Here is a 20096-nt window from a genome sequence, read left to right as displayed (position 1 = left end):
CCTCCGCCGTCAGCTCAGGGCGACCCCGGACCATCTGCTCCCTGGATCTGCATGTTACCTTCCTTGTCTCCTACGTGACGGGGTGAATGACGTAGTCTGTACATTTCCTTCCACCTTTATCTCTTTGTAGCTCTTTCAGTTCTCCAATGCAAAGGAAGATTAAATAAAGCCCGCTCTTTTCAATTCTCAGCAAAGCTGGTGAGATTCCACATTCATTAGCGTCCCCAAACCGCCACAGCATCAGAACTTTTACCTAGGGTTGTCGCTCCAACCCACCCACCCACTGCTCGCTGTCCTTTCCCTTTGGTGAAGACCAAGGCTGTATAACGTTACCAGTGGAACAAAGGATCTCCAAAATGCTTTCGCGGGGTCCTCCTTTTCCATATTTCCCCCCCTTGGCATCGTCCTTGCCCACAGACAGGTTTGGGCAAGACAACACCCAGTCATCTTTATAGAAATGATATTCGCTTCCCCCTTACATCCAAAGTGGAAGAGGAACTAACTTCATTTAAGCATGGAAAATAAAATTGCACACAGCATATGCGGGTTCCAAACCCAAACCAGTCCCCCACATTCTGTTGTGGTTGTACAGAGTTGAGGGAAGGGGGGGTGGGGAGTACTATTTTCAGTTTCTGTAAAGCAGTGAGGAAAAGTGCAGAAATATATCCAGACTCTCAAGTTTGTGCAGAAGACATCCAGTCCCTTCATTCAGTGGAATAGCAGGCTAATATTAGAATCTCTGCCTTAATAAGCAGCTATTTAAAAAAGAAAAAGAGAGAGAGAGAGAGAGAGAGAGAGAGAGAGAAAGCTACCTTATTATAGGGTGGGAAATTCCCAGGAAGAATATGGGAAGAAGTCTGAAGCCAATATACACAGCCTTAAATGTTATTTTAAATTCAATTTTAAAAGAGAGATTTAGCAGCTGTGATTAAAGTCTCTTGTCTCTGAATCTGCAAACACAGAAATATGCTGCTGAGGAATTTAGACATTTATCATGGGCTTTAGATAGTTGCTAACCTTTCAGCTGCCTTTGAATATTTTAAAGATGTACATATCTGCTTTTCTTTCCCTAAATATGAGGCATCACACTGATCTAGTGGAGAATGAACATATTCTGATAGCAGGAAGTTCTTCTTGTATTGAGACAAATGGAAGGAATGGGATCAAAACATAAAATTCTTAGGGCTTCCTTCTTGTTTTTTACTTTTTGACTCAATTAAGATCATAAGTAGAAAAACCTAACTCTAAATGGCTTAAAAATGTTAATTTATCAAGTTTCCTTCTCATTGAACAAGAAGTTCAAGTTAGTGTGGTTTCAAAATTGGCCCATTCAGTGGCTCAAAGATATCATTATGGATCCAGGGCTTGGGTGTTTTTGTTTTTGTTTTTGTTTTTGTTTTGTCCTTCTTTTTGCTCTGTCATCCTCAGTCTATCAGTTATGTCCTCAGGCTCATCTGCCTCATGATCACAAGATGGCTGCTGGAGTTCCAGACATCACAGGCCGATGTTACAACTTGAAGAAGAGGGAGCTTCTCTTCCTGTGTAGGAAGTCCCCCACATACTTCCTCCATGATTTACAAGCCAGAATTTCATCATATTTTTCTCATATGGGCAGGATAATGAAACCACCATGGCACACTAATTGTGACTCTCCTGAAACACTTGACCTTATGGTGGAAGATAAGAAAAAAAGTAGCCAATTCTCTAGGAAGTTGGAAATTAGAAAGAAAAGAATGGATGCTTTCAAGACAACCGGCATACTCCGTAATGGAATACTTTCCTGAGAGTCTGCATTACTGCACATATTCAGGAAGTTCCAGAGGGAATATTTAGGAAATACAGAGAAACATGTTTTCTTATATCTACAACAACTATTTTTCCAAAATCGTAGATCAGATTAATAGAAGCGTCTTTATGGGAGACAGTTGATGGAAAATAATTTAAAAATGGAGACATCCGGGGCACCTGGGTGGCTCAGTCGGTTAAGCAACTGACTTCGGCTCAAGTCATGATCTCATGGTTTGTGGGTTCCAGCTCTGCGTTGGGGTCTGTGCTGACAGCTTGGAACTTGGAGCCTGCTTCAGATTCTGTGTCTCCTTCTCTCCTCCTCTCCCCCTCTCATGCTCTGTCTCTCAAAAATAAATAAATGTTGAAAATTTTTTTAAATATATACAAAAAATAAAAATGGAGACATGTGGACCTAAAAAAAATCCAGGATATACAGGTCCTGTACATTTCACAGTTAGAACAGGGTAGAGGTTAAGTGCACAGACTCTAAGGCCACGGTGCTAGGGCTTATGTTATGCCTCTACCCTTTAATAGCTGCTGACTTCGGGCAAGTTATTTAACCTCATCAAGGGGATGATAGTGGCAGTTAGTTGTTAAGAGGACAAAAGGAGTGAAGACCGGTCCAGGGTTTAAAACAGTGCCTGCCACACAGAACTTGTTATAAAGGTATTAGCTGTAATTATTATCTGATAAATATCTCTTCATATACAAGCAGATCCTTTGAAATCTTTATCCTCAGGTCCAACGTGTATTCAAAAATATTTGTTGAACCAAGGAATGAATACAAAATCACCCCCTCTCAATCTTTCCCTGTACTGTATTTATCTTGACAAAAAAAAAAAAGAAAAAAAAAAGTCTTCTCTTGTTAATTTCTTAAAGCCACAACCCAACTACTAAATCTTAAACAGATAAATAGACTCTGAATTTCTACTAGAATGAAGATTCCACAGGTAGGGGCCACGTGTGTTTCCTGTACTATTCTGTCTTCTGCTAGCAGATACATATCTGGTACACCTAAGAGCTCTGTACATGTTGTGCTTTGTTTTTTCAATAAATGAATGAGCAAATAGCTATAACAGCTCCTGTCTCCATCTTCAGTCCATCGCCGTAGGCATGGCCCAATCACAGACCTAAGGGAAAATCGGGTAAGTGGAAATACTTTCCTCTCAATCTTTTATCCCAAAGTTCTACCTTTGGCCCATGCTTTACCAGTTCCCCTCCCCATCCTTCCTCCTTTCATAATCCATAAGCCTCTTCCCCACTGACCTTGAAAGTATCTAGCCTGAAAGTATGTAAAGATGAAGAAATTCATAGCAGATTGACAGAGGCAAAGAAGACTGAAAGGGTATCTTCTGCTTCTAGCCATGACAGAAAAAGTCACACTAGACTGACTCTTGGTTATGGATTTAATGGTGCCTCTTTAAAAGATGTTGTATTCCTACTGCCTGGTACCTATGAATGTGACCTTCTTTAGAAGAGAGTCCTTACAGGTCAGCAAGATAAGGTGAGATCATTGGGGTGGCCTTGATCCAATATGGCTGTGTTCTTATTAAAAGAGGACAATTGGAACCAGAGGAAGGAACATGTGCAGATACAGGAAATATTTTACCTACGAGGCAAGGAGTACTTAAAGCTACCAGAAGCTAGGAGAGAGGGAGAGCCTCCAGAAGGAACTGACCTCCCTGACAACTTAGTTTTGGACTTCTAGCCTCCAAAACTGTGAAACACTAAATTTCTGTTTCTTAATCCGCCGAGTTTATGGGGTTTGGCAACCCCAGTACCCTCCTACTGAAAACAACTATGAAACTGAACAAAATATATGAGGGAACTGCTTGTAAACATTTGGACAACAGGCAGTGCAGTCTTGTGATCCTTGAGAGAGGACAAACACATGAGATAAATAAAACTGGGAAGACTTCATCACCAGCAGATCTGCAATACAAGAGATGTGAAAGGGGGTTCTTCTGGCTTAAGAGAAGCGACATCAGATGAAAGCAATCTACAGGAAGGACAAAGAGTACCCGAAATAATAAATGCGTGGGTAAATATAAAGAATACGTTATTTTCTTCTCTTTACTTCTGTAAAAAACAGCACACTGTTTAAATAAAAGTGAGAACATTAAGTTATAGGGCTTCCTACATAAGTAGATGTAGAATAGATGTCAAAAGTTGCAGGGAAAAATATGGGGGTAGGATACAAGGAATTTTTCAGTGGTAAGATTTTCACATTTTTAAAAATATTTTTTAAAATATTTATTTATTTTTGAGAGAGAGACAGACAGAGTGTGAGTGGGAGAGGGGCAGAGAGAGAGGGAGACACAGAATCTGACACAGGTTCCAGGCTCTCAGCTGTCCGTACAGAGCCCAACACGGGGCTCGAACTCACGAACCGTGAGATCATGACCTCAGGCGAAGTCGGACGCTTAACCGACTGAGCCACGCAGGTGCCCCAAGATTTTCACATTTTATTTGAAGTGAAATGGTACCGTACCAACTCTAGGTACTCTGTGATAAGTTAACGTCTCATATTCTTGGAGGAAACACCGAATAAAAATACAAAAAGGTAGGGGCCTGGGTGGCTCAGTCACTTAAGTGTCTGACTCTCGCTTAGGCTCAAGTCATGGACCTTACGGTTTGTGGATTTGAGCTGTGTCAAGCTCCATGCTGACAGTACAGAGCCTGCTAGGGATTTTCTCTCTCCCTCTCTCTCTGCCCCTCCCCTGCTCACACTGTCTCTCTCAAAATAAATAAATAAACTTAAAAAAATCAAAAGAAGTGTAGCTAAAAAACCAATAGAGGAAAAACAAAGAATACCAAAAATATTCTGTTCAGTATGATTATTGAACTTTATAATTGAATATTATTCAATTAATATTCCTCCTCGAAAGAAGGAAAAGAAGAATGGAAGAACAGAAAAAAATGACGAGAGAAATATTTAACAAATTACAAGATGGTAGAATTACACTCAAAAAATATATATATTAAATTATAAAGGAACTAAATGCTCCAATTAGAAGGCAAGATTGTCAGAAAGCAAGAGATGCACTTTAAATATAAAGACACAGATAAGCTGAAAGTAAAACAATGGGGGGAATTATCATGTGACGAGTAATCACAATGAGATGGTTACACTTTAATGCAGGGGATTGGCAAAGATAAAGGGAGATGTTTCAAGACAAAAGAGCCAGTTCCCCAGAAAGACATAACAATCCTCAATGCATATGTATCTAATATCAGAGCTTTAAAATACAAGAATCAAAAAGTGACAGAATTAAAGGGAGAAGCAGATAAATCAGTAGCTTGAGTTTGAGATTTTAACACACTTCTCTCATTAATTGATACATCGACTAGACCGAAAGTCAGCATGGATATCGCAGGTCTAAATCACACCATCAATGAACATGACCTTCACTGAAGGTTATAAAACGTTTCATCCAACAACAGTAGGACACATATTCTTTTTAAGTGCACAAGGGCCATTTAGCAAGATAGGCCAAACATTGGGCAATAATGTCAGTCTCAATAAATTTAGAAAGATTAGAGTCTTGAGTACATGTTCCCTGGGCATGGCGTGATGAGATTAGAGATCGTATGATGCCAAAAAATCCCAAAATATTATAGAGATGAAACAACACATTACTAAATAATCCAGGAATAAAAAAGAAATCATGAGGGTAATTAAAATTTTTTTAAAAAATTTTTTAAACATTTATTCATTTTTGAAAGGCAGAGAGAGACGGAGCGTGAATGGTGGAGGGGCAGAGAGAGAGGGAGACACAGAATCTGAAACAGGCTCCAGGCTCTGAGCTGTCAGCACAGAGCCCGATGCGGGGCTCAAACTCACAGACTGCGAGATCATGACCTGAGCCGAAGTCGGCTGCTGAACTGACTGAGCCACCCGGGCGCCCCAATTAAAATATTTTTAATTAAAATACAAAATATAAAGATTTGTGAGATGTAGCTAAAGCTGCACTTGGCCAGAAATTTACGCCATCAAATGCTTACATTAGGGAAATAAAGTTTTAAAATCAGTGATCTAGCTTTCCAGCTAGGAAGCTAAGAACGGTAAACCTCAACAAAATAGAAGAAATAAATTTCTTTGGAAGTATGAATAAAATTGGTCTAATTGACCTCTAGTGAAACTGACTAGCGAGGGGACAGGGGCGGAGAAAGGAACAGATGAGTAAGTTTCAGGAGTGAAAAAGGAGATTCCATTAAAAATCCTACAATATGAAATAGAGAACAAGGGAATATTATGAAAGGCAAACATTAGACCAATAAATTCAACAACTTAGAAGAAAGCGGAGAAATTCATTGACAAACACAACTTACCCAAACGAACACAAAATGTATTAGAAAAATATGAATGGCCTTATATCTATTAAAGAAATTTAATTCATTACCAGAAACTTTCCCAAAGAGATAACTTCGGGCCCAGATCATCTTGCTGGAGAATTTTGTCGAATACTTCTCAAAATTCTGTCAGACATAACAGCAAAACAAAACCAAAAACAACCCAAATGTGTGTGTGTGTGTGTGTGTGTGTATATGAAGAGTGTGTGTGTGTGTGTGTGTGTGTGTATGAATAGAGAATAAGTCCATGAAAAGATGTTTAATATAATTAGTCTCCAGGGAAATGCAAATCAAAATCCTACCACGAGGGTAGGGTAGCCACCTGGGTGGCTCAGTGGGTTAAGCCTCGGACTCTTTTTTTTTTAAATTTTTTTTTTCAACGTTTATTTATTTTTGGGACAGAGAGAGACAGAGCATGAACGGGGGAGGGGCAGAGAGAGAGGGAGACACAGAATCGGAAACAGGCTCCAGGCTCTGAGCCATCAGCCCAGAGCCTGACGCGGGGCTCGAACTCACGGACCGCGAGATCGTGACCTGGCTGAAGTTGGACGCTCAACCAACTGCGCCACCCAGGCACCCCAAAGCCTTGGACTCTTGATTTCGGCTCAGGTCATGATCTCATGGTTCCATGAGATCGAGCTCCAGGTCAGCCTCTGTGCTGAGAGCCCAAAGCCTGCTTGGGATTCTCTCTCTCCCTCTCCCTCTGCCTCTCTCTCTCTCTCTCTCTCTTAAAAAAGAAAAAAAAGGGGTGGCGTCTGGATGGCTCAGTGGGTTAAGCACCCAACTCTTGATTTCCACTGAGGTCACAATCTCACGGTTTGTGAGTTCAAGCCCTGCATCCAGCTTCCCACTATTGGTGCAGAGCCTGTTTAGAATTCTGTCTCTCCTTCCTTCTGCCCCTCATAGGCTTGTGCTTTCTCTCTCTCCCTCAAAATAAATAAATAAAGCTTAAAAAATGATCTTACCAAGAGATATTGCTTCATTAGGATGAATGTGAAAATTCCAACTGCAGGCAAGTATATGGAACCCCTGGAAATTTCATATATCGCTTGTGCATTATCCCTTTGGAAAGCTTTCTGGCATTTTCTGATAAAGTTAAACACAAACCTACTCCATGACTTATCAGTTCTACTCCTAGGGATTTACCCCAAAGAAATGAAGACACGATCATGAAAATACTAATACAAGAACGTCTGTAGGAGTACTTTAAAAATCGAGGACAAGGGGCGCCTGGGTGGCGCAGTCGGTTAAGCGTCCGACTTCAGCCAGGTCACGATCTCGCGGTCCGGGAGTTCGAGCCCCGCGTCGGGCTCTGGGCTGATGGCTCAGAGCCTGGAGCCTGTTTCCGATTCTGTGTCTCCCTCTCTCTCTGCCCCTTGCCCGTTCATGCTCTGTCTCTCTCTGTCCCAAAAATAAATAAACGTTGAAAAAAAAAATTAAAAATCGAGGACAAACTTTCAGTCATAAGATAAACAAGTTCTAAGGATCTAATGTACAGCATGGTAATTACAGTTTAAGAATATGGTATTATACACTTGACCTTTGCTAAGAGTAGATCTTATGCGTTCTTATCCCTAACACTCAAGCTACCTTTGTGAGGTGACAGATGGATGTTAGTTAACTTGATTTGGGTACTCATTTCACAGTGTATGTATCTATTACATCATCATGTTGCGTACTTTTTATTTGGCAATTATTCCTCAATTGAGATGGAAGGAAATAAACAAAAATGAATAGTCCAAAACAGAAGCAAACCAATCTCCTTCAACTTGAAATGAGATAAAATATAGCTTATTTGTACAGTGGAATAGCACTCAGCAATAAAAAAGGAACAAACTACTAACAAATCACACCACCAGTGAATCGCACAGACACTATGTTGATGGAAAAAAGGAAGACAAAATTGTGATTTCATTTTCATGAAGTTCAAGAACAAGCAAAAATAAACCTGTGGGGATTCACCTCTGTGGGCACAGAGGATCGACTGGACCAAGGGGCGTGAACAATGGTGTGCTGGTGACCTGGTTTGTAACATTTGTTGATTTCCCACCATCGCCATCGTTAAAAGAACAACACGATTTGGGGATGAGATGTGGTCAACTGTCTGGGGAGGGGCTGGCTCCAGCGTACCCCTGGCCCCCTGGCACTTTTCCAGGGTGATGAAAATGCCCCGCCTCTTGGTAGAGGCGACATTTACATTGGTATACACATTAGCCAAAACTCATCGCACCGTATATTTAAGATCTGCATATTTCATTGCGTGTAAATTTTGTCTCAGTGAGAAAGAAGAGGGTACAGACTTTTAGCTCTAAGATGAACAAGGCCTGAGGATTTAATGAAAAACACTGACAACACTGTATTACGTATTTACTTATATCTATTTCTTTATGTAAGACTCAAAGGGTTATCCCCAGGATGTGAGCATTTAGAGGACAGACATGCCCTCAAACCAATGTCCTTCTGCTTGTAAATGGCAGGCCTGAGAGGTGATGCAGGGACATGCTGGAGTTGTAGCACATGGAGTATGGTGGCTGTGCCTCAACAGAGGTGGCACCTTCCACTTAGCGTCTTCCCTGGTTGTAAGTCACTGTCGCTGTCCCTAGAGTTGGCCTGATTATGCACATACCCCAACCCATCTTACAAACAAAATCCACCCAGGGCGCCTGGGTGGCTCAGTCGGTTAGGTGACCAACTTCAGCTCAGGTCATGATCTCACAGTTCATGGGTTCAAGCCCTGCATCGGGCTCTGTGCTGATGGCTCAGAGCCTGGAGCCTGCTTCCAGTTCTGTGTCTCCCTTTCTCTCTGCCCCTGCCCCGCTCATGCTCTGTCTCTCTCTGTCTCTCAAAAATAAAATAAAACATTAAAAAAACATTTAAGCAAACAAAACCAGCCCTATCTCCCAGGCTAGGTGGAGAGTAATAACTGGGGCCATAATCCTGGCACCCTTTCTCCCTCCAGCATTACTCTTTATTTATATCTCCTGTATTTTCCTCTGTAGGCATTTTTGTCCTAGCGTCTGACTTCCAGCAGCAACAAATGATGTTTTGCTGAATTCATCCATTCATTCTTAAAAACTCTTCCCAAATGGCAACTTTGGTTTTGTACCGCTCTATGAGGCCATGCGTAGCTGGTTAATACAAACCCTTTGAAGATGGTGTTAATGACACCAAGCAACCAGAAGCACAGCAGCAAATAAATGAAATATTCATCCTTCAGCAGATGACTCTGGAACAGAACCTAAACCTTGTTTCTCTCCTGTGAGGGTCTGAGCCCTCGCAAACAAACCTCCCATCTACACTCCACCAGTCCTGGGGTAGATAACAGTCTTCCTTTATTAAGGGATTTGTTGCTTAATATTATTTGGTGTTTGATTTTATTTTGGGTCAGAGGCTTCAAAGCTTCACCCCCCCTTTTTTTGGTCTGTAAAACCCCCATTATCTCTATTCATCTGTCATTGATACGGGTCTATAAATACATGCGGCTTGGTTTATAAAGGCATACAATATGTGCACCTGATTGCTATCTGTGTGTGCACCAGGCTTATATTTGGAGAAACCTTTTCAGGGTCAAATTTGATACAGTGCAGAGGCAGCTGGTGGGTTAGAGGGGCCCAGGGGGAGAGTCACTGGTTATCAGTATGGAAAGCCTGGGAGAGGCATGGATGCTCCGAATGCCAAGTGCCAAGGACTCAGTGGGGACAGGGAGACTGAGGATGCAGGGAAGGAAGGGGGGAGAGACAGGCAGGCACGCACCCCTTCAGCCCCTCTTTTGTTTAGCGTTTTCTACCAGTAGGGACATGTTGAAACTCAAAAGTCTTGGTGAAGGGACCTCACAGCCCAGCTCTCCCAGACAACTGTCTCCTGGAGCCTTCAAACTTAGCTGCGTGAATGAGAGAGCCACTTGATCCTAAGCGAAGCCTGAGGACTCAGAGGGAAAAGGAGAATAATTAAAATAAATTAGAGGGTGAGTGGGGGTGGGGTGGGGAGATCATGCCTGGTCCTGCTGCTCAGCCCGAGGCTCCAAGTCTTGAAAGGCGGAGGGCCAGGTAGGATTATTCCCAGGAGACCATCTTCCCCAAACCATGTCTCCATCATGATGATACGCACCTCTCCTCCCGGAGCGACGCTACTATCCGTTCAGCCTACGGTTCTAGGATCCGGTAGGTCTGCCGATAAGTAGCAACGACTGCTAGTTTGCTTGCACATATTTAAAACAGTTCCACATATTTTTCTCAGTCTTTCCTATTTTATAAGTTTTTTTTTTTTTTTTTTTAAGTACAACAGCGATTCTCAACCAAAAGTGATTCTGCTCCCAAGAAACATTTGGCAATGTTTGGAGACGTTATTGTTTGTTGCAATCGGGGGTGTGGGTGGGTGTGGGTGGGTGTGGGTTACTGGCACCTCATGTGGAGTTGACAGATAAAACACAGGACACCCAGTCACATTTAAAGTTGAGATAAACAGGGGCACCTGGGTGGCTCAGTGGGTTAAGCGTCCAACTCTTGGTTTCGGCTCAGGTCATAATCTCGCAGTTGCGCGAGTTCAAGCCCCACGTCGGGATCTACGGTGGCAGCTGGGAGCCTGCTTGCGATTCTCTCTCTCCCTGTCTCTCTGCCCTTCCCCAATCATGCTATTTCTGTGTCTCTCAAAATAAGTAACAAACTTAAAAAAAATAAAGTTGAGGTAAACAAAGAACTCTGGTTTTTTTGGGGTTTTTTTTTTTTTTGGTTTCAAAAAAATTTTTTTTGGTATCAGAATGCCCCAAATATTGTACACATCATACTCACTCTAAAAAGAAGTAGTCTTTTAGCTGAAATTCGGCTTTAAGTGGGCTTTCTGTATTTTATTTGCTGGATGTTGCTAGACCATGTAAACGCACAGAATAGCGCCCTCTCTCCCCACAAGGAGTTATGCAACCTACATGTCCCTCGTGCTGAGGCTGAGAAGCCTGATGGAAGATAGTAGCAAGAGAACAGTTTGGATGTTACAGAACAGATCATTGGGAATTCTGAACAGATTTACTGAACGTGACACATGTCACATGAATACGCAGCCCTCCTAAGGGGGTTAACATGCATTTACGTCTGCACGCTTTATCTGACGTAAACCCTTCCAGAAAGGACATCATCAGCCTGTGCTCCCTCATCTTTCCGCAGAGGTGTTTGCGGTCAGCTGAATGAAGGTCCCTAAAGATATCAGGTCCTAATCCCTAATCAAGATCACCTTCTAAGGAAAAGTGGTCTTCCCAGATGAGGTTACATTAAGGAGATTATTTTGGATTCTCTGTTGGGCCCCAAATGGCATCACAAGCGTCCTCTGTAAGAGAGAGATTTGGCACCCACAGAGGAGAAGGCAATATGGGTGAAAGCAGAGGGAGAAGAGGATATTGGCCTCTGTTGGAACGACGCAGCCGCGGCCAACAACCAGGGGCCGCCACGAGCCGGGAAAGGCCGAGAACCCGCTCCCCGTAGGGCCTCTGCAGGGAGTGCGGCCTTCCCACGCCATCATTTCAGCTCAGCGAAGCCCATTTCGGACTTCTGGCCTCTAGACCAGTGAGAGAAGGCACTTCTGCTGTGTCAGCCACCAACTTTGTGATAATTTGCTACAATAGCCACGGGAAATTCACACAGTGCTCTCCCAAGGATCAGGGCCAGATTCGAGTCTTTCCAGGAGGGTGTGTACCCGTGTCAGGACAAACATAACCTATTAGATCCAAGACAGGGAAGCAGAAGCGACATGGCCTTTGTTGACATTCGTTTTTGTGTCACAACGCAGGATATTTCTGGTGACGGATTTTGAGCTCCAAAATGGTCTGTAGTGGAAAAATAGGCAACTCCTCAGGTCTCCCTCCAATTTTAATAGGAAACATGTGTGTATCTCTAGACACTGTGACGTCCACGTGTATAACTTGGGGAAAAGGGTTGCCTAGATGGAGGCCTCGTTATGCCTGCCTCCTAGCAATGGGAGTCAACTCATCAATGGCTGGTGAGCTGGCTCTTGGGAGACGGGAAACTTAATGCCACGTGTTCCTATCTACAGCTTAGGCCATCGGATTGGGGAAAATACACTTTAGGTTCAGAGGAGGAAGTATCTTATTTGGTGTGGCGTGCGTGTTTTCTGGAAGGTCAGTCGTTTGGGGTCCTTGTGAATACATGGAGTCCCAAGGGATGGTTGCACATTTCTTTGAAAGCCTCGGACATGTGGCCGTGCTCCGGGGATGGGTGGCCGACCACAGAGAAATGCATGCTTCCAAATGAAAAATAGGAAAACATGTGTAAGTGCCAAGAGTGATAAGAAGTTCTTATCTCTTGAGTAACAAGAAAACATCCCGTGGCTCTTACAGGGGAACAAAAATGCAGACTCTGTGGTCGATCCTGGGTCTGCACCTCTGGCTGGAATCCTTTCTTCTTTTCCTGACTGCCTTAGTTGAACCTGGGACTTGAATAGTTTTTAAACAACCCACAGAGGAGTAATGGGCTTTGCCAATTTGGTATTGGGAGATCAGCGGTCATCTCTTTGTTGTAGTAATTTCTGGAAAGAGATGCCAAGTTACTGACTTTCCTATAGCACTATGGAAAGACTAGTGGTGGTTGTGTGGGGGGAACCGTGTGTCTAGCCCTGAAGTGGCTGCAGCTTAGACAGCTGGATCCTGCCGGGCCTGAATATTCCTCGAACAACAAGAAGATGGCCAGAGTTCAATGAACGGTCGGCCTTACCTCCAAGGAGCAGACGCTCAGAAGAGAAGCCCACTCCAGATGGCCTCTTGAAATCACTCATTGCTGTTGACCAGAAGAGCACACTCTTGGGGCCAAACTGCATTCCTGGGCTGAAATCTAGGCTCTTCATTCTCCCAGCTTCTCAACTCAGGACAAATGACTATTAACCTCTCCAAGCCTCAGTGCCCTTAAATGCAACATTGGAAGAAAAGTACCTACTGTACAGGATTGTGACGATCATGTGAGAAAACACACATAAAGTGCTTGGCACAGGGTCTGGTGGATGGCAAGTGTTCAATAAATACCAGTTATTATTAGATGCTCCATCAAGCACCAGGAGTGATCAGGGAGGAGGTAGGTAAGAATCACTGTGCTTTCCCCGGTGCAAAGACACTTTCCGTATATATTACAGTGGTCTTCATAATAGATACTCCGAGTCTTTCCAAATTGGTCTGACAATATGGAACACATTATCATGCTAAGCAGCTGTCACTGTCTTCATTTATAGGACCCCACCTGTCACAAAGAATGCAAAACATGCTCCCCAAATACCTAGGATCGTGCCCTCTGTGTGTGTATGTGTGTGTGTGTCGGGGGGGGGGGTGTTGAAAATATCTCAACGCCACCACTTTATGTCAAAGTCAGCTCACACTTTCATCCAGAACCTTTTAGTTTCTACGCCGCGAGCTCGAGGACAACAAAATAGCGAGCTATACAAATGTGCAGACGAAAATAGTCATTTTACTACATTTGCTTGTCAGTTTCCCATCTCTCACTCATCATGGAAGGGTGGTGCCTAAAAACTCGTGTGGTGGCATTTTTATTTTGCGTCGCAAAGCGAGATGTGTTTCCATGGCGGGGCCCCTGGCAGAAGGGGTCTTTTCCGCATAACTCGTCTTTTATCAGGAAGCTGCATAAATTATTTCCCCTCACTTGTGCTCTTTGTAGTACGCCCTGACCGCCTCTCTGTGTCTGGAGTGGACGTTACAAAACGTAACCCCAGCGTGGGCCCTCTCTCCTTGGTCACTCCCCCTGCTGTGGAGAGGGGCTTCTCGGCATTATTGACATTTTGGGCCCAACAGGCCACGCATCGTGGCACTGCCCCCTACGCTGAGGAATGTTTCGCAGCATCCCCGGCCTCTACCCGTGAGATGCCAGGAGCCCCTCTTGAGTGTGACAACCCAAAACGTCTGAAGAGACATTGGCAAATGTCCCCTGGTGAAGGAGAGCCATCGTTCTAGAGCACTGTCATTTTCTCACCTGGCTTGCAAGGTCCTGCGTTGATCTGCCCTTTTCTGTGGACTTCTTTCCCAGCCCTGCCTCTCTGTTCTGTGCGCCAGCCGAGCGGAAGCTGTCTCAGGTCCTTGACCAGGGCTCCTTCACCTCTGCTCCCTCCAACTCTGAGTTAGAGGCCTTCCTGTTTTCCCAGCCACAGCACTTACTCTCTCCATGATCACTCCCTGCAGGTGCTTCTGTGAGATGTTCCCTTTCCACGGCCCTCCCACGGCTGGGAGCTCGATCGGGACAGGGGCCCCACGCCTCCTACTCACTGCTGTATCCCAGGAGCCCGCACAGTGCCTGTCATAACATAGATGCTCAATAAATGTTTATTTCATGTGCTCCTTAAAAAATCACTCTCTGGAAGAAAGGAATATTTTCTTTGAAGCCCTTTAATTTGCGGAGACCGTAAGTAGGTCTTGCTGACCTGTTTGTCCATATATTAGTGGATCTTAATTATAGGATAGATGTTCTGGATTTTGAGGTTGATTTCATCAATCCCCCAGACGCGATGCAAGTTTATGCTTGAGCATTCTGGGCAGACGATTGTCATTAGCTCTTAACACACGATCATCCGAACACGTTTAAAGGGCCAAAGGGGGGGGGCGGCGGGAGCCAGCCCACCCCGGGTCTGGCCCCTGAGCTCCTAAAAGGGGCAGAGCCCGCACAGCATGGAGTAAGATGAAAATCCAGCTCCGTGCAAACATAGTTAATAAGGGAGCCCTAGAATATGAAAAGCTGCTGACAAAAATCAAGACTATTTAGTCGCGAGGAGGAGATTGGGAGGCAATCTGAGAGTGGCACTTTAAGCTACCTGTAGCCTGAGGCCCTTGCAAACAATTCAGAGGGATGGTCTGTTTGAGGTGAGCGGACAGGCCCAAACTTGTGTCTGCTGAGAGGGGATTGCTTGTTAAAGGAATTTAAGTCGGCACTTTCTAGGCTGTAATTTCCACTGAGCTTTTGGAGCAAGTCTGAGAGTAAAAAGCAAAACAAACTTTGCTTAGGGACTGTCCCAAAATTTCCCACTAATAGGCTGTTTACCATGGATTTAAGCTTGGAACTTAAATGAGAATTGCAGGCCATCTGGTTTTTTCCCATTGGCTCCAGACAAGACAGTAGTCAAACGAAGGCATATGTTGGCTGCTCCTTAAAACGCACACACGCACACACGCACACAGACACACACCCCTAACTTCGCACACGAGTACACACTAGTTTTTGCCGTTCCCCATGCTACCTACTGCCCCTTTTCCTTCCAGGTCCATTTCATAATTGTTTCCTCGGCCCTTTCTCGGCCGAGGTTTATGCAAAACTTAAGCCCTACAGAAACCGACTGACTTAACTGTTTTCTCACTTCTTCCAGGGACGGCACATATCTGGTACCATTCTAGAGGCCTTGAGGAGAATTTAATCAATTACTCTCATTAGGATATTGGGGTTTTTACTCTAGTGTAGGGGCCGGCAAACTTTTCCTGTCAATGTTTTCAACTTTGTGGAACCTATAGTTTCTGTCACAGCCCTCCGCCTTGCCTTTGTTGCATGGAAGCACCAGGAGACACCACGTAAATGAACGGATGTGGCTGTGCTTCAGTCGAACTTTATATACACTACAGCAGGCAGTGGTTTGACTTGGGTGGCAAGCTGTTCGCCCACTTCCGCTTCGGTGGAATTGTAACTGAAGAGGGTCGGGTGCAAGCAACAGAACGTACTGAAGAAGAAAGAGAATTATTCAAGGTCTCATAGGATGATTCAGAAAAGAAAGGCCCTTGGAAAGTTCCAGAGAGGTATACCATTTCCCTGGGGTATCCTGATTAGGAAAGCCCAGTAAGTTCTAACGGGGAGTCTCATTGGTTTAATTGGGCCATGAACCCATCGCTTCATAGACAGTCCCGGCATGAGTGAACAGAAGGGAGGAGAGATGATTCCCCACACAAAAGCTGAGGAGCTCTAGCAAGAAGGAAAAATGGGGGGCGCCCGGGTGGCTCAGTCGGTTGGGCGTCCGACTTCAGCTCAGGTCATGATCTCACAGTCTTGTGAGTTTGAGCCCCGCGTCGGGCTCTGGGCTGACAGCTCAGAGCCTGGAGCCTGCTTCAGATTCTGTGTCTCCTTCTCTATCTGCCCCTCCCCTGCTCATGCTCTGTCTCTGTCTCAAAAAAAAAATAAAAACATTTAAATTTTTTTTAAAAAATTGAAAAAAGAAGGAAAAATGGATATGGAGCCACCAGAAAACAAAACAAAACAAAAACAAAAACATCTCCATCCTTTACAAAATCTTCCTGAATATAAAGGGGCATGTTCTTTCTGAATCCTGGCATCAGTGCCTTATAGTGAATGTCCAAGAACAAATAAAACGACTCTAGACTCAGCTGCAGTTTCAACTCCTAACCCAGATCCTGAAATGTCCAGCACAAGAAGTGTGAAATGGGGTCAGGCAAGAGTCATGGAGAGCTTGTCCACATTCCAAACAACCACACCCTGACTTTTCAATCTCTTATGCTTAACCAGTACTAGTCTAGAAGCTCCACACTCACAGAAACTGGGTCTGTTTTACTCACCTTTGGAATTCCCAGGACCTAACAAGTCAGACACGTGTCAGTCCATTCATTCAGTCGTTGATTCACACTTCTCCAACTGGGTTCTAGGGATCCAATTGCATGCAAAGATAGGCACAGTCCTTGCCCTTGTAGAACTTAATATATCAAGGGTGGAAAAGGGATAGACTCTAATTTTTACAAGTCAAATAAGTATAAAATTATAACTGTGATAAACGCAGCAAAGTAGGAAGAGAGAGATCCATCATACTTGTAAGTACTGGGGTTGTAGATATGGTAAGGGGAGGTCAGGGAAGATGTCCCCAAAGAAATGGTGATTTCACTGAGTCCAGAAAGAAGAGTCTGAGTTAAGGAGAAAAGGGAGGCAAGTATGGGGCAGAGCACCTTCAGCTGAGGGAAAAGCACGTGCAAAGGACATGTGGCAGAGGGGAACATGAAAGAAAGCTAATGTGGCTAGATTATAGAGATGACACTAAGCAAAGTTCCAAATGAGGCTGGAAAAGTAAGAAGGACCCAAATGTGTAGGGCCTTGTAGAGTCAGGTTAAAATGTTGCCTTTTATCCTAAGAGTCTCGGGAAGCAGGGTGGGGAGACACAATTCAGCGGGAGTGGCTACTGGATGAAGAGACCCGTTGGTAAGCTATTGACAAGGTCTTAATTAGGAGTGCCGGTAATGGAGATGGAGAAAAGTGGATGGTTGGAAAGATACTCGAAGGGTAGGAGAGTTCAGATGGGCTGTGGGATTGCATGTGGGGGGTGGTGGTGGCGAGAAAGAGGGACGTGTAAGTAGAAACTCCTAGGATTATTGGTATCCAATAAATATTGTTGAATCATTTAATGAAACTCTGCCCCTCAGTTGGAACACATAGAGATCCTTAAGAACTATTCCTTTTAAGGCATGAACTTAAGGCTTACTGATTACTTTTCCAATTTACTGTCAAGGCTCTACTCAAATAGCTCCTCTTCTGAGAAACCCTCATAACTTTCTTTACCCACTCCCTCCTCCGTATCCATGTAACACTGTTCATACAAATAAATTTATGTTTATGAGATGGATGGCTAGTTGTAGATGAAATGGAGAGATTATAAACACTTTTAGGGCAGGGGCTGTATCATATTCACCCGTATTTTACTAGTTTTCTACTCCAGTATCTGATACATGAAAAGGGCCAGAAAAGTTGATTAACTTTGTTAACTTGAGTTGGAAGCTTGTCTTTCCCCTGAAAACTTCCAGTCCAGTTGGGCAAATAGGACAAAAAAGACATTTTTAAAAGCAATTAAAAAAAATTCAACTGAGTAACTGAGCATGATCAAGGGTTGGGGGATGTGACAGAGGCTACGTACGAATCGGGAACATTCTCGGGGGTTCAAAGTTAACTAAGGACGACGCTTTGTGAGCGTCGCATGGAAAGCTCCCCATGGATGTTCCCAGCTTTGGAAATGCCTTGTGTGACACTATTTTTAATGATTTTATAAATTCCTCGCGTTGGTCTTGAGGATTTCTCAGGGCCTGCATTATGGACAGGAGCGGGGTATGTTGGGGAAGAGCTTCAGCAAAGATAGGGAGAATAGAACCAGCACATGCAAGGACAGGCCTTGAGAATTCTGGCCTCCCCAGAGCTGAAAGAGGCTGGGAGGTGAAATGGAAAGAACATCAGGCGGCTGTCAGATCTTGTCTCTCATATTGACTTTGTCTCTTTACTTAGCTGGCTGCCTAAGGCAAGCTGCTAAACTTCTCTCAGCCCCAGCTTCCTCATTTGTTAAATGGAGATAATAATAATTACACCCACCTTGGTGTGTGTGTGTGTGTGTGTGTGTGTGTGCATGCGCTCGCGCAAATCAAATAAGAAAATGCATTTGAAAGTGTGTTTTGTAAACTAAAGCAGGAATATATATTTTATTTTTCTGGATCTCTCCCCAGAGAATACTGAATCCGAATATGGGAGTGAGGTCACAGAACACTATTTTTGAAACTTTCCGGGGTTATTTTGATAGGTTTAAAAAATTTTTTTAATGTTTTTATTTTATTTTTTTTTTTGAAGGAGAGAGAGAGACAGAGCATGAGCAGGGGAGGAGCAGAGAGAGAGGGACACAGAATCTGAAGCAGGCTCCAGGTTCCGAGCAGTCAGCACAGAGCCCGACCCAGGACTCGAACTCATGAACCGCGAGATCATGACCTGAGCCAAAGGTGGAAGTTTAACCGACTGAGCCACCCAGGTGCTCCCAGCCTTCATCATTTAATGCTTACTGATCAGAATCCTGGCTTACAGTCTCCCTGTGCTGCTTACGCCTGCATAGCAGATGAGGTTTCGCAGGAGACAGGCTAAGATGGTCACCCAGGGTCAACATCCGGGGGAGCGAAGGGTGTAGGGTGGGGCAGAAGGAGAGCTTAGGCTCTGGTACAGTTGCGACAAAGACCTCAGTGGACCCCATGTGGAGCTCAGGACCTGGGGAGGTCCTGCACACGTGCCCCCCTTGGGGACAAGGGTACCAGGCCCTTGGGAAGGGTGTGGCCCGGGGTGAAGCAATTCCCAGCGTTTGACTGTGTGCTCTCCGGGGCCAGCACTCTCAGCAACTATGGAATCAGTGCTCAGTTCTACAAGGGTGTGGGCAACACAGCACAGGCTTCAATGCAGCCTTACTGCTACCTGAGGCTTCAAAGTGAGTCCACCTGCTCCCCAACCATCCACCAAACAGACTGGCATTCGGAATCCAGTAGTCTACACCTGAGCTATACTTTCAGACTGATTTTCTACTACTTTCTTCTATGTTCCTTTTGGTCCAGTGAAACTGGACAGCTGTCCTTCACCCATGACTAACCTCTACTTATCCCTGCATCTTGGGTCAACTGGCCCTTACCCCGTCTCTCTTTACTCTCTCACCATCCTTCTCACCTTTACTCTCTGCACCATCCTATGCAATGGACAATTTAAAATTTTTTGACTACCTAAAACATCCTCTTTTCTTCTGGTTACAACATATGCTCCCTCCCAACTCCCACTTGTCTCCCTCTCTCTCTCTCTCTCTGTCTGTCTTCCTCTCTCTTCTAGTGTCTCCCTCTCTCTCTCTTCCTCTCTCTCTTTCCCTCCATGTCTCTCTCTCTTTTCCTCCATTTCTCTCTCTCTCTCTCACACACACACACACACACACACACACACACACACACTTATGTTTTGTACATGGAGTATCTTGGCCAGAGGTGTTAGCATACAATGAGGGTCTAACCAATTGTGAAAAGAGCAAAAGATGTATTTACTTAATGTAAACACTTCCAAATTACTCACTAAGTCAAAACCCTGTGAAAATAATCAAAGATTGTGGATATAAGAAGTTAAGTCATTTAGCTAGATTTTCAAAAATCTTCAGGCACCCAATTTTTAATAGCCCAAGAATGTTCAGTCAAAAGTTTT

Source organism: Felis catus, chromosome C1 (genome assembly GCF_018350175.1).
Source record: "Felis catus isolate Fca126 chromosome C1, F.catus_Fca126_mat1.0, whole genome shotgun sequence".
Classification (NCBI taxonomy): Eukaryota; Metazoa; Chordata; class Mammalia; order Carnivora; family Felidae; genus Felis; species Felis catus.
Note: the sequence above shows the minus strand (reverse complement) of the source record.